The 14,169-nt window shown below is 32.2% G+C and overlaps 1 pseudogene; it reads right to left on the reverse strand.

Annotated features, from left to right (window-relative positions):
- Positions 1–6,130: 6,130 nt before the first annotated feature.
- LOC111375687 overlaps positions 6,131–14,169 on the reverse strand; it is a 10,446-nt pseudogene continuing 2,407 nt past the window's right edge.

The raw sequence follows: 14,169 nt of genomic DNA on the forward strand, positions 1-14,169 counted from the left end.
TAGCCCTTCGATTTATCTTTTCAATGCACTTCGAATCACCTCAACCTGAAATCAGGAGAGAAAGTTATGATAAACATATTGATGATTGCTCAACTGTAGCTCACATAGTGCTAGAGCAAAGGCCAACGTCCAGCGATTTTCTTTTGCTCCAAAAAATATATTTTGAACCCTTTTTCATCCCAAACACTTTTCCCTATATATATTCTAACTTATAAACGTCCAGAAGTATGTTGAATCATAATTATTTCATAGAAATTATCATTCCTTTAAAGATCCAAATCACTTTCATTAATTTCAAGATTCAACCACCATATTATTTGATTCATAGATTTCATCCAACCATAGATTTGTTGATCGAGCTATAAACATTGATATTAAACTATAGATCAAAACAAACAAGATCGTTGATCAAACACCATTCCTACCTTTGTCAATTAGCCTTCAAAGTAAATGGAGTTTCGCAAAGAGACGCTAGGAGTTCCGGCCCTGCGGAACAACGTTCCATTGGAAGAAACGAGGTTCACTTTTGAGACCCATAGAAGATAAAAAAAAATACCAGGGGTCGGGAGCTGGTGTGAAGAGCATGCAGTCCAACAGGGCCAAGATGATTATAGGAAAAATGTCAGATGGGACTAAAAATTAGTTGAGTCTGAACCATACTGTAAGTCTCATCGTTTATAATGTATTGTCGATTGACAAAGTGCCCGGAGTTTTCTATCCTTTGCGAAGTGTTTTCTCCGTGATCTTTTTTGATGTTTTTTATTGCTTTAATTACAAATTGTGGTATTTAAAATTAGGATAAAATGACTTGTTTGACCTAATTATCTAGAAATAATTTAAAAATGAATTCTTGCTTTTAATTGTATAATTCCACACGTTGGGTCTAAATTAATCAATAATCTAAACTTTCACTACCAACATTGACTTTTCAAAATTTCTTGAGGAAATGATAAAATTTTCAAAAATCAAGCTGCAATATATCAAGAAAAATATCAATGGAAGTCCATGGCATTTTAAAATATCCAATAATGGATATATTAAATAAGAGTTTATAAATTTCAAGGCATCTTAATAATGGGCAAGATTTTGCTGAGATCAAATCTTCAGTGTTATTTTTTGTTTGATTTAGAGAAAAACGATATCAACACAATGCAGTTTTATTTGATACTAATTTGAATCTAAATTTTAATCCAAGTCAAAGTTAACAATCAATTTTAACCACATATTTTATGGGACCCACAATTTTTCAACCACACATTTCATCAATTTTTTTTTATCAAAATCTACTAAAAATTTGATTTCTACCCCCACCAAATAGGGGTTTAGTATTTATTCATCAATCCAATACGAGAAATTACAAGCTACAAAGCATAATCAATTGTAAAATGAGGAAAAAAAATAGATTAGAACAAAAACAAAGCCACAAAAATTAAACTTAAGAACATAAATTGTTAGGCCTCTGCCATGTGCTAGAGACAAGGGGTCTATCTTTTGAAACCTCCACGTTGCCATTTAATCAAAATGCCATGCTAGCATCTTATCCTCCAAAGCGAATGTATTTGAGCATGTCGCCTCCTCTATCTGCTTGCCCAAGGTAATAAGATCATATTCCATCATCTAATTTACCCTCATTTTCGAGGTGTTGGGTGTATAACCTCAATACCTAGACGAAGCTCTCTCTAACATAGCTCTGAGCAAACATGTCAACTCGATGCTCCAAGGCGATCAAATGGGAGCAAACCCTCCCATGGTGGGACAAGTTTGTCATAATTTAGGTAGTTGTTGACATTAGCTTAGTACAATAGTCATTGATCTGGGATATGAACTATAGATTCATTTTATCGAGATTGGGTTGGTGTTCAATGTACCGGTTGCAAGACCAAAAATAATATATTGGATGGATGCCTAGGCATTGAGAAGGAAAGATGCTTTCAAAGGCAAAAGGCCATGAAGAACCCCTAGCCACACCAAATTGGTCTCTTTAGTCATGTGCAATTTGATTGATGTGACATCTTTACAAAGGTGACCAATAAATAAATCCCCGTAATTTGCGTGCAAAAGTTACATTACCTATGATGGCTCTAATATGACACTATTGAGCTTTGATATATGAGTTGCTGGAATGAGACTAGTGTCAAGCATTCTAAAAACTTAGTTATATCTCTTTTGTTTTGCCTATAAATGCTCACACATTTTTTATTTGAAGTTAATAACAAATTGGTAACTCTTACTCTAGAAATATAAACTCGAATACATTTTTCTTTTCTTCATGTTGCTTCCATGCCAAATTTCGTGTCCAATATGTGACCTGAGCTTGAAGTGTATAAGATTGTTCCCTCCTCCATTTTTTTTGGAGCCATAGTCTGTGCCTCTAATGTGTGTGTTCAATTGTGTAGATAACATATACATATACACTAGCTCGGTTTACATGCTCTATTAAATATTGCATGCAAATGCAAAGGATTATGTGATCGAAAAGATAGAGAAATGTTTAAAGAAGGGTATTCCCAGATAATTCGTCAAATATCCAAACCTCGATTATATACAAAATATGCAAAGTTTCTATGCACTTTATATATTGTAGCATGCTGGAAATTGGTTTCTAAATTGAGAAAATTTGGTTAAGTATAAATGTGGAAAAATGATATTCGTGTCAATTTTGGCCAAATATTCGGACTTGATCTGATTATCAAATTACAAATGTAAATAGACCAACTTGTTCTACTCATTGAGTAACATCGAGGTATATTTGAAAATTCAAAACCAATTCCAAATGAATGAAAAATTACGGTCCAAATTTGGAAAGAAAATTGAGGAAAATCGGCCTGAAAAAATTGCCTAACTCTGTCACTTGCCTATCCATTGAGCAACATACTAGAGAGAAGCAATCGGAAAACTCTCTATAAATATTTTGACACTGATGCTTGAGCAAGAGGTCGGTGATAGGCTAGTGACATAAATGATGCTTCTGATCGTAAGGTTGCAAAGTTTGGCTCGCTATACTTCGCTCACAACCCCTCATGCTCTATAATTAGGACCCTTTAGACGTATATAATGCATCATATATCATACTTGCATTGACCAAATTAAATTCGTTGTATCTTAGAAGACAAGTGCCGTAAACCATAAGTACCATTGCGTGGCAATTTTGTCTTAAGGAAAGAGTAAAATTCACTGGCCTCAAATTGTTCTTTTCTTCTTCTTCCTTTCTTGGTTTTATTTCTGATTTTCCGTTTATGGTTTACATACTACACTCCAACCCCATATTTATTGTGTTTAATGACACCCCTGTGGATTAAACTTTGCTCTTGTTTGTTACAACCCTTTCACCGCATATAAAGCATGGAACAATAATCTTAAGATAAAATTTCTATCCATGGTTGTTTGTGAAACAAATAGTTTTTTCATCTTTGGAATAAGCAAAATGTGTTATTCCTTTCTTTGTTGGTACGTTGAACTTCTGTTTGTGTAACAGAAATGACTACCGTTGAGAATACTTCGAGCCAAAATGATACGAACAATGTGATTCCGCCATTGGCTATACCACTTTAAAATACTGCGATCCCGCATGGGGAAAAATTAGAAAAATTTGGAGACGTGAACTTCAAGAGATAGCAATAGACTATTCTATCTTACCGCTCTAAACTTGGTGAAATTTCTAAAGGAGATTGCACCAACCGTACAAAGAGAAAATAATCGTGAATCAATTATTGTGTTGGATGTATGTAAGCACTCAGATTTCGTACGCAAAAATTACATTCTAACACTTTATGGAGTGTATAGTTCAAAAGACTTGGCCAATGATCTGTGGGATTCATTAGAAAAGAAATACAAAACTGGGGATGCTGGAACAAAGAAGTTCATCGTCAATAAATTTTTGGATTATAAGATGGTGGATTTCAAAATGGTGATCAATGAAGTGCAAGAATTTCAAGTTCTATTACATGACATCCATGCCCCTCCTATGTGGAGAGATTTCAAAACTATATCAACCACAAATGCAAGGAGATGAACTAGGAAAAGTTGATAGTTTACTTGAAGTTTGAAGAAGGCAACAAGAAAATTGAGAGAACACCTATTATCCAACTTGGAGCAAACTTTGTTGAAATCGGGTTAAAGGCTATCAATAAGAAGCACTCCAATGAGGCACTACGAAAAGACAACTCCAAGAAGGCCAAAAAATTCAAAGGGAACTACTATAACTGTGGAAAGGTCGAACATCATTCAAACGAATGTTGAAAGCCAAAGAAGAAAGCACAAGTCAACATGTTTGAAAGAGACACCCTTTCTGAAGGGATACAAGCGATGAATCTATCTGCAGTTTTTTTCAAGTGGAACAATGTTGAAAACTCAAAAGAATGGTGGGTTAACACTGGTGCTATCCGTCATGTGTGTGTAGACAAGGCAATGTTCTCCAATTATCAAGAATTGGATGGCGAACAAATATTCATGGGGAATTCTGCAAGTCCCAAAGTTGAAGGACAAGGAAATGTCACTTTAAAGATGACATCCGACAAAGAGCTCTATTAGGACATGTGAATTACAAGTCTTTGAGCAAACTTATGAATCAAAATTTAATTCTAGCGCTTAAGATGGATCAAATCATAAATGTGAAGTGTGTGATAAAGCAAAGTTGGCTAAAACAGTATTCCACTTGGTTCAAAGGAACAACATAATATGCATGGCTCTTGTCATTGTATTCTATGTCATCATATTGATCAGTTGCAAGAAAATGCCTTGTCGTGGTGTCGACTCTTATGAGCACTTTTTGGACAATAAGAATTGCATAAAGTTTTGCAACACATATTACAAATGCATGCTTTTGTGTCTCTAAGAAATCCAATTCATGTGTTCAGAAAAGCAGAAGCTCCCTTTTGGAATCCGAGAGCTGGGAGCAATTATATGAATAAAATCGCTCTTCATTCTGTCTTTTATGTGTTTGTAGAACGATTTTTCCTTAATTTCCCCCTTATGTTACTAGTATAAATTCCTTGTATATCATGAAATGTTTTTCTTTTTAACCCTTTTTGCCACACAAAAATATATTTGCTTTGATTTTTGTTTATTGCTATAATGATCTTCATACTTATTGTTGTCAAAAATTATTTCTCAATATTTTGTCTAAGTAATATAATGATGGGTAAAGTGTTGAATCCATGAGTACTAGTTATTTACATATTTATTTTTATTAAGGTAGCCTTATTTATAGAACATAAATTTTTTATTCTTTTGAAATTGATTTTGATTTTATCTTTTATCTACAAAAAATAACGAAACAATTATTGAAAAGAAAATATTGTATTTAATGTAAATAAGGACTTGATAAAAATGCAGATAGCCGTAAACAACCAAAAATTACGAAATTATAATAGTGATGGAAATAAAACTATTAGTTTTTCTGCTCCTCTTTTAAGTGTTAAAAGTTTGTTGACTTCGATTTGTTTTTCCTTCATTTCTTGGAATGGGAATAATTTTAGTTTTTTATGTTTCTTTCGTTGCTTCTATAGTCTTTTATGTTTAATGAAAAGCCAAAATAGTACATCAAGTTTCAAATGCATTTTTTTTAAGGTATACAAACTTTTAATTTTCTCTACTGCACTCGAACTTTAAATATATTTCTCATCCATATCAAATTTGACTAGACATTTCTTATAGGTATCCAAACTTTCATTTTTCCATAATCCACACCTGACTTCTAAATATTTTCCACATCGTATCTAGTTTAACTTACCACTTCAATCCTACGTCAAAATTGATAGCATTAACTCCTTTAACAACATGTTCTATGCATCACACTCTTTGTTCCACAATTCCAAACCTACCCTAATCTACTGGCATTAGAAAATTGCACTGAATCATTCTTCTTTCCAAAATCGATGATGCCTTCGCTCAAAATGTTAGTTTTATGTTGCCTCGGGTGTCCTCACATCCTCTTTCAACACTGATTAACCTCTAGCGTCATTTATTGAGTGAGGACAAAGTAGTAATTAGCTTATTTTTACGTTTCTAGGGTTCTTTGTTCAAATAAGGACTTTATGGTTTCAAGATAAACTTGGTTATTTTTTATTAAATAATATAACTGGAGCTCTTTGAACAAATTATTGGTTACTTCTCGATTATTGTGCACAAATAAATGAATTGTGATCACATACTATTATTCTTTCTAACTTGTGTTTGCATCACAAATGAAAACCAATAATTACATTGGACACAAATATCTTTAACGCATAGCAAAATAGAATTTTGAAAAGCTACATAGTTTAGTGAAAACTTGAAATATCATGGAACACTCAGTGTAACAAATAAGAGTAGCTCTCGAGTTTAACTACCTTCCATCGATTGCAGACATCGAGAGTCCATTAGCCAAAAACTTCTCAGACTTGCCATTTTCAAGTTCGTAAATTGTACTATTTATGGTGACAAATGCTGGATAGTTTGGCATTGGCAAAAGCATCATATCATTTTTTAACATGGATATAACATCCTCAATTGTACGGCGATCAATTGCACGATTTTCCAAGCATAAAAGACCAACATGAATGCATCTTTTCAATTGATCTCTACGGCTGCATGAACTTGTCAGCATCGGATCCATGACCTCGATTGCAGCATCGTTACTCCAAAGTTCCCAAGCCTACAATAATTTTACAGTAAATCTAAGTAAAAAAGTAAAACTTAAATTAGATGAATCTAAAAATTGATCAAAAGTTAACTTACATATTCTACAAGATTAAGAGGACCTTCTTCATTTTGGAAGCTATTGTTTTTTCGACCACTCACAATCTCGAGTACTAAAACTCCAAAACTATAGACATCTGATTTCATGGAGTAAGTACCCTGCATCGCGTACTCAGGAGCCATATAGCCACTGTGAAATCATGAAATCTAGTAATGAGCCTTGAGTGTGTATATATATAGACATTATGAGAACGAAATATTCTTTGTTACTTACTATGTTCCAGCACACTTATTTGTATTTGCTTCTATCACATTTTGCTTGAAGATTTTTGCCATTTCAAAATCAGATATTTTAGGGTTCATTTTCTCATCAAGTAATATGTTACTGGCTTTCAAATCCCTGTGAATTATTCGTAATCGTGAGTATTTGTGAAGGTAGAGCAATCCCTTCAATGATGGTGAAACGTGTATCCCAAATTAGGAGCTCTCTCTTAGCTGGACCTATCATGTACGAAAAGTATCTTGTTTTATTGAAACTTATGCCTTGACTTAGTGAGGCTCACGCGTCAAACCAACTAAAATGATCACATGTTTGCCTAGCATTTTTCCTAAAAAAAAAAAAATTATAAAGAAGACGATCACATTAGAGTGATCATATAAAAAATTAGTAGTTATAATTTTGTTACATGATTACTAATTTGAAGAGTTATTATCTTCTATTTTCTTGATTTATTTTATGTTCGTTGCAAGTTAGACTTTTAATTTTATTAATTAGTTTTATTATTAAATTTTTGAAAGGGACGATCATAATTTATTATGAGCATATTTTCATATTCTTTTATAGTTCTATCTTGACGCTCGCGCCTCAAAGTGCCTCGAGGATTACATTCTCACCTCATGGAGATAAAACGTCTCAGTGCCTAATAAAGTATTTTTAAACATTGCAATAAGTATATATTTGGACTAATAAGAGGCAAAAATTAATTAATCTAAACAAATAAAGATAAAATTATAATTGTCCTTATATTCCAGAAAATACAGATTTTGTTGACTCCAATTATGTTTCTGAACTTGGGGTATACAAATTCCATTTTAAAATATGCGTTCGTAAACAAAATTAACTCATTATTCTTCAGTTGAAATGTCTCTTGATTGTTTATTTTTGCATCAATCATAACATATTTTCAAAAAATCTGTCACTATAACTTGAAAATGTGTCATAAGTAAATATCCTATAGGAAATAGATGGTACTCACAAAAGAGAAAGAAGTCCAAGCTTTTGTTAGGCATGTAGTCATAGATTATCATCTTCTCATCTCCATGGATGCAGAAATCCAATACTTTGACAAGATTCGCGTGTTGAATCTTAGATATAAGTATTAGTTCTGTTTTGAACTCGAGCAATCCTTGAACTGACCTTCGTGAGAGTACCTTTACCGCAATTTCTAGTCCCCGACTGTTTTCCCCTGTAATGATAGATAAACACATACTTTTTTTATTATTAGATTAGCAGAAGCTATCAACGAAAGTGGCAATGCCATACTTATATTGAAGCAACACTAATATATTTATCAAAAGAAGAAATAGTTGAAGATTGATCATGGATGATAAGTGTTTATAAACAATTTCAATCATAAATGGATAGAAATAAGCGAGAAATATGTAGGTAGTACTTGTAAGTCCTTCAAAATGTGTGGATCAAAAATAATTTGAATGTTTACAAATAGTTTACAAATTTAAACTAAACACAGGCTAAAATTGATGCGTCCTAAGAAAGATCCTGGACAATGGTTAAGAAAGAGAAAAGGCAACAAGAGTATTTCCGTAGCAATGATCAATTCCTTTTCAACTACTCTGATGCAAGAATGAGGTCCAAAGGGCTGATCCTATTCAAAGAATGCATAATATTCTCAATTCAAATTTACCTTATAAACAGGGCCAAAACCACCCTCTCCCAGTTTATTTGTTGACGAAAAGCTGCCCGTAGCTCTAAGGATAGATGAATACGTAAACAGTGTAAGATAATGACCCTGTCGCCTCTCACTTTCAATTGGATGTGTTTCAGTATATTCCTCTAGAGTCATCAGCTCACGTAATTCTTCCTTCTTCCTTTTCCCTATGAGATGATCATCCAAAGCATCAACATAAGAACGCTAATGAATATCTTTAGGATAATTAGAACTTGAAAAACTAGAGAATAACAAAATAAGAATGCAATGGAGATATTAAAAATTCTCAAGAATATTTACAAAACGCACCATGTAGAGATAATATTTTAACACTTGTTATATATCCGCTCTCCTCATTCCACTCTACTCTGCTCTAACATCAACCCATTTATTCCAATAAATATGTGTTCTACTTTATATGAGCCACATATTACAACAATTGCAATACTCACTACATAAAAAGTGATGATGCAACCACAACTACAACTTCTGAAATGAGTCTTACTGTATTCTATAACCATCTTTCCGGTCATTCTATTGAAGTGAAATTATATGCATATAAATATCAACATAAAATCAATTAAGACAGAACTTTCTTTATAATATTCTCTTCTCTCGATAGCCGATATTTGTTATAGGTATTTTAGTTGTATGGAATATGAAGAAGGTTTTTCAAAGCTACAAGTGATCAGAGAGATACCTAGTTCAATTTTTCGGATGATGAACCATACACAGCCCAACAAAAGCACAATTACTAAGATAACCAAAGTAATGATTTTCCATGACTTCCATCCTGTCATTTATCATTTGATGATAGTAAACACATTGCTAAAATAGAAATGTCTCCATGGGACATCAAGAATAGAGGAAAAGGGAAGTACATTTATGACCTGCATATTGCTTTATATATCTTCAACATATTTAGTCAGAAGAAATTTCTTTTGCAAAAAATCAAAACTCAATAAAAAAATGTTTTATTAAAAAAAAAAAAAAAGGTGTGGGGTTGGGGGGGTTCTGAACCCCAAGCGGAGGAATTGAGGTAAGGTAATGTGTGGATATGTTGAAAGATTCTTGATTTTGTGATATGAACTTACTTTTGGTCGAAGGCTCTGAAACAAGAACGAATTGTTTAAGTGCAGAATCATCAAGACTCTGTTCAAAAGTCAATTTTTTCCCTTTCCAGTAGAAACATCCATATCCATATCCACTACTAAAGCCTACACATTCACAGTCCTTCCAGCAGTTTGCTCTGCTGTCACTCTCAGTAAAACTTGAATTATCATCACCATAAGCATTTGGCCGGCTCCCATTACTGTTACGAAAATTCCCTGATTTCAAAACAAATGTCTCATTATGATTCCTGCAACCAGGCTGCTTCCATAATTCACAGCCTTTGTAAACAGGAGATCCTTGTATGTTATAACCATAACAGAGACTTGTGCTATCATTGGCCTATCACTATCATATATATCCCCGTTATATCTCAGCCGCCATCCAGAAATAGTTTTTCGATATTCAGGTGTCAACTTGGGGTCTATTATAAGGGAGTAGCTGAAGTAATCCTCCACACCATTTGAAACATTGGTGAAATTGTAATTGGAATCAACAAAATCAGGTTTAGGGACTATATTCTCAAATTCCTTGAAATTCAGTCTCCAGTTCTGATTAGTATAGTTGAAATTCAGTCTCCAATTCTGATTAGTATAGTCTTTCAAGTCGCCACTGGTCCAATAAGCCAACCCTCGTCGTCGTACGATCAACCTACGTGTGCCTGGATCCCATTCTAGCGTAAAAGCTCCGGAAGCGGGATTGATATCGTCAAACCATGACGTAAGATACCACTTTCTTCCAGTCCTATGATTAACACCTAATTTCATCCCCGGAAGAAGGTATCAGTTGGATAATCAAAGCTTTCCCACAGAACCCTACCCGCAGAACCTTTTATATTCATCTCTCTCACTACAAAATTCCCTGAATTCAACAGAGTGGCTGTTATATTTGCGCCATTTCTGCCTGCATACAGCTCAATAGGATCTGATCCGTTGCTTGTTATAATAAGTTTTCCAGCACTATTTATTGAGAGAATGCCAGAATTATCCATAATAGGTTTTTCTCTGTTACCAAGCCATACCGGATGGACCGAAGAACTTGCATACCATATTCCTAAATAACTATTATTGGTATCTTCGAGCTTATAGAATCCTAAAGTGAAAACTTCCGACCATTGACCTTTGGATCTTAACGGAGTGTTCTAATATGCAGATGATGTCTACGTAGAGAGGAAGAGATCAGAGTTCCATTGGCCATGTCAACCGTGCAAAAATTGAGGTCAAAATATAAAAACAAATTACACATTGTATGAGGCAGTGTGAAAAATGGTAAAAAATAAAAAAAAATTGACAAAAATAAAAATGAACAATTAAAAATATATTTATGTAAAAACACAACCATTTAAATGTATAATTTGAATCACTTTAAATGATCGTTGAGAGTTAAAATTCGCAAAGAAATTTTTCTTTAGTTTTACTAACCGAAATATATAGTAAAAGTAACAAAATTATAAGTTTAAATTATAAATTCAATATAGTAAAAGTTACCATAAAAATTTTAACGACCCAAATGAATTGTCTGTGTCCATCAGTTGTTATTAGTGAATTTTACACCTTTTTTAATTATGATTTACTTATTTTTAAGAGTAAATGAAATTGAGAACTCATTGACGTAAAATACGATTACAATCATTAAATACCATTTATGTCTGATTAATTTATGTTACATGTCCAATGACACGCTTGTATTAACATAATTTTTGTTCACTAGACCATCAATAAACGGTAAAAAAGTGAAATTCACTAATTAACTTGAAATAAAACGAAATTTACGATCTACATAAAAATTCGCAATTAGCTCACTACCACCTTTGTTTTTAATCTTACATTTTGTCTAATTATATGAAAAATCAACTTTTGATAGGATTAGAATAGGCGTATGACTTGTGACTCAAATATGCTATTGTCGAGTCAAGAATTGATGAAATTGGATAGTAATTAAGGTTTTTATTTAATTGGCAAGGGTTGTAAGAATTGAAATTTCGAAATTAGTTGTATAGAATATTCATATTGCCAAATGTATGAATTTTCCAATTTGTACAATAATATGAGTAACATCACAATAAATGAGACTTTCTTTTCGATAAATTTGAGATCAAATATTTGAGTGTAATTTGTTCGCAATTCATAATGTTCACTGTTGGTTTTAATAAACGAGCAATTCTATTTAGCCCAATTGGGATTGCTAAGTGGAATTAAATGAGTAATGTCACATTAGTATCATCTAAATTGATGTTGCAATACCAGTGTGATTAAATAGATTTATTTTAAAAATTAAAAAAATGCTTGTTATACATCATTATTTTTATTTTTTTTTATAGATAATGAGGTGTTAAAAAGAAAGTGAAGAAATTTTATATTTTATATTTATTATTATAATTATTATAATTTTTGGTTTATAAGATTTTAACCCAATCAAATATCACCACATCATGTGGTGGTAAGAAAAAAATCTATAATTTTGATGTATATGTAGCACAACATTAAAAAAAATAAAAATAAAAAAATAAAAAATAAAGAATTGAGATATTTAATTAAATATTTAAGAAAGACTGTGTTAGTTTTAATTTAGTGTTTGATTAACATAGCCTATTTGAAAGTCTCGTACATTTTTTTAATAAAATAATTTTACACGTAAATTCATAACTTATTCCACTTTTTAATCACAAATTCTCGAAAATATTATATTTCACTTTCCAAAGCACTGTCTCCTAAATAAATACTTACTTTTGTTTTATAATTTGTTATTACTTGGATAATTAAATAATAAAATTCTTTTAATATTTAATTTTAAATTATGTTTGGCGCATATTTATGAATTATTTATAATAAATTATCACTTTTTATTCATATATTTCGAGAGCCTCCAAATTTATCCACTTGTATATCACTCATTCATACATGTTTATTAACTTAAACCATTATAAACATAATATAGACACTCCCAAAAATAATAAAAATTGCTGTAATATAAGTGGACGGTGGACCACACATGCAAACCTAGTTTACTGGACACAATTCCAGCATGTTTACCAATAAAATATTTCTGGTCATAGTGGAGACCAGAATAATTTGCCGGGGCGCTTAGGCCCTTTCTTCAGCTCCCTTTTTTGACTTACGCCCTTGATTCAGCCTCCTTTTTTGAAAAAAATAAAATAAAATAAAAAATGTCATTCTAGAATAGGTTTGGACCTTATTTTAATCACATTTTTCAATAAAATAATATTACATGTAAATTTAAATCATTTCCTTATTTTGTAATCATATATTTTTCATCAATAAACTTTTCAAAAATATAGTTTTGACAAAAAAAAATTGGGTTCAAACGAGGTCTAGACTCTAGATCTTTCGGGTTGAAAATTTCTTAAGCGACAAATAGAAAATAACATGTAGAAATTGATGCAATAATTCTATTTTTATCTTTTAATTCTAATTTCAGTATACAGCATCTTTCATATTGAAAAATTGTTAAATGGCAAATTCAAAATGATGAGTAAGAAAACTAAATTAGATTTAATAATCTAAATTCATTTTTGAGACATGAATTTGACTTGTCTAACTCGTATTAAATATAAAAATTTGTTGAACTTTAGAGTCAATCGGGGCACGCGCATTTATTGTACGCCGGTCCCGCCCCCATGTGATGGGCGTGTAAGAGCCCGGATACAAATGAAATTTCCCAATAATGTCATTCATGTCTTCACTCTTGGCATATATCATTTGTTGATAGTAATGAATGTATTTTATTGCAGGAAATGAAATATGTCTATGGACTTGAAGAACAAAAGAGAGAGTTCTTTAACTGATCAACAAAATAGCTTTATATATCTTCAACTAATTAGCTCAGAAAAAATTTCTTCCAATAACGATGGAAGTTCCGCTTAAATTATAGACTTAAATATTAACGAAGATAATTGTAATATTATAAATATAAAATATAAAATATAAAAATTAAAAAGAAATCTTCAAGTTACTAACAATTTATTAAAAATACATAAAAAATGAAGAAAGAATAAATATTTGTTTGCCGGTCATAACAATCGAACCACATTCCAAGATTTCCGACAACATCAAGAATGACATTGTTGTCAGTAATTGTTGATGGCTATTGTAGCGGAAATCCCTCGATAAATCTTGATTCCAGGCTCAGAAAACAATCAAACGAACACCAGTTTACCTTGGCTCGACCCGAGACTTTCACCTTCACTTTGGACTGTTCTCTTTCTCTCTAACCCCACAAAGGAGAAGGGTGGTGGTGTTAGCAATCCACAAAGGAATGGAGAGGAAGAAGAACACTGGTTGAATCTTACTCACAACCTTACATGGCTTCTCTCTCTGTCGATTGCCTCTCTTCTCTCAACTCTCCTCTCCATCGCTACAACACACACACACCACCACCAAAAACGGCTAGGAGATAAATATATATATATATA

Source organism: Olea europaea, unplaced genomic scaffold (assembly GCF_002742605.1).
Source record: "Olea europaea var. sylvestris unplaced genomic scaffold, O_europaea_v1 scaffold1403, whole genome shotgun sequence".
NCBI classification, from domain to species: domain Eukaryota; kingdom Viridiplantae; phylum Streptophyta; class Magnoliopsida; order Lamiales; family Oleaceae; genus Olea; species Olea europaea.